Genomic DNA, 2,340 nt, shown 5'->3' on the forward strand with positions numbered 1-2,340 from the left:
TAGATAGGTGATCTAAAACTTGATTATTGCATCTTTTTTTATCATTGACTTCAAAGACAAACTCTTAAAGTAGCAGCACCCACCATATTAGCCTTGGATTTGTATCCTTATTTGCTATCTAATACCTCAAACCAGCATGGTCTGAATGCACTACCACTTTAGTCCCCAATAAGTAAGCATGAAACTTCTCAAATATATAAACCACCGCAAGATGTTCCTGCTCAGTCACAGTGTAATACATCTAGGCCCCATTCAATGCCTTGCTTGCATAGCAAATGGGATGAAATAGCTTATCTTTCTTTTGGCCAAGCATATCCCCAAGCGCTACTCCACTTGTGACACATATGATTTTGAATGGTTTGAGCAATCTGGTGCAATAATAATTTGTGCAACAACTAGCTTCTCCTTAAAGCAATCAAATGCCTTTTTGCACTCATCATCGAATATGAACTTAGTCTTCTTCTCCAAAGCTTTCTCATTAGGTTTGCAATTTTGGAGAAATCTTTTATAAATCGCTGATAGAAGCCTGAATGACCAAGGAAACTACACACTCCCTTTACTGAAATAGGGAGTGGTGGTTTCTCAATAACTTTAATTTTAGCTCTGTCAACTTTGATTCCTTTAGCTAAAATTTTTTTACCAAGTACAGTACCCTTCTTTACCATGACGTTGCATTTTTTCCAATTCAGCACCAAGTTAAACTCCTCAGATCTTTGCAATGCTCTACTTAGGTTAACCATACATATGTCAAAAAAATCTTGTACCACTGAGAAGTCATCCATACTCACCTCCAAGGTGTCCTCCACCATATCAGAAAAGATAGACATCATGCACCATTGAAAAGTGGCAGGTGCATTACACAAACTAAATGGCATCCACTTGGAAAAAAAAGTACCATCCGAGCAAGTGAAAGTTGTATTCTCCTGATCGTCTAGAGTAATAGAGATCTTGTTGTAGCCAGAATACCCATCCAAGAAGAAATACCAATCTTTTCCCACCAACCGATCAAGCATTTAATCCATAAAGGGCATTAGAAAGTGGTCCTTAAGAGTCTATGAAAGTGGTCATTAAGCTTGAACAGTAACTCATTAGCCCACAAATCAATAAGCACACTTTCGATTATGACAAAAGGTCTACCTAAGATTATGGGTACCTCGAAGTCCACCTTGCAATCCAGAATGACAAAATCTATAGGAAATGTAAAGCTGGTTAACTTTATAAGAACGTCATACAATATCCCCACTAGCCACTTCACCGACCTGTCTGCCGTCACCAATCACATATTTTTGAATGTTGTATCTCCTAAACCTAACTTCTTGTACACAGCAAGGGGCATCAAGTTGATACATGCTCCCAAATCGTATAACACTTTATTAAAATCAAGAGACCCGATAGTGAAAGAGATAGTGAATTCTCCTGGGTCTACTTTTTTTTTGCACCACGGACCTTGTTGAAATGGCACTACAATGGTAAATATTATCCACCAATTCATAACACACTGTTCTCTTCTTCGTCCAAGGTCTTTCATAAATTTAGCATATCCAGGCATCTGCTCCAATGCCTCAACCGAGGGTATATTCACTGTCAGCTGCTTCAACATTTTCATAAATTTACTGAACTTTATGTCATCCATATTTTTTCAATCGATGGGGAAAGGGTGACGGTGGTTTTGGGAGAGTAGTAACCACCGTCTCCTTTTCTTGTCCCTTCTTTTTTTTCTAACTCAACAACCTATTGATGGCTAGATGTACCCATATTACCATCAAGATTCTCAGACTCTACTAGATGGGTTTTATTATATTTTGTACTATTTTTAATCACATCATTAATCATAGCTTTACCCTCAGAAGGGCCAGGTAATACTTTAACACTCCAAAAGGTAATTTCCATAAAAGAGCCATTATTCTGAGGATTTTTCAATGTATCACTTGGTCGGGTACCGTTCTTTCTCTAATTAAGTGCTACTGAGAGTTGGCTCATCTGCTGCTCCAACTATTTGATCGAAGTTGAATGCAAATTTTACTAGTTGTCCCATGGTGGATAAGTTACTCTTCATCGTTGTCACCCCAGTGTTGGTCTCCTCAACTCCTTTTAATCGCTTCTCCATCATGTCCTTTATGGATATTTTTCTTGAATTGGTAGAAGCATTATCCTAATTTCCAGGGGGTACATACAGTCCACTTCTGTCATTCTTTTTCTTCTAACTTTCTTTCTCCCTATCCTTGTAACTAGCTTTGTCATTATAGTTCCAACCTTGATTCCCTTGGCTATTGCCTCAAAAAAAACCCCTGATAATTTAGATAGTTAGCCTGCTCCTTTGAATCTAAATTAGCTCTGCTC

This window comes from Capsicum annuum, unplaced genomic scaffold (genome assembly GCF_002878395.1).
Source record: "Capsicum annuum cultivar UCD-10X-F1 unplaced genomic scaffold, UCD10Xv1.1 ctg82188, whole genome shotgun sequence".
Taxonomy (NCBI): Eukaryota; Viridiplantae; Streptophyta; class Magnoliopsida; order Solanales; family Solanaceae; genus Capsicum; species Capsicum annuum.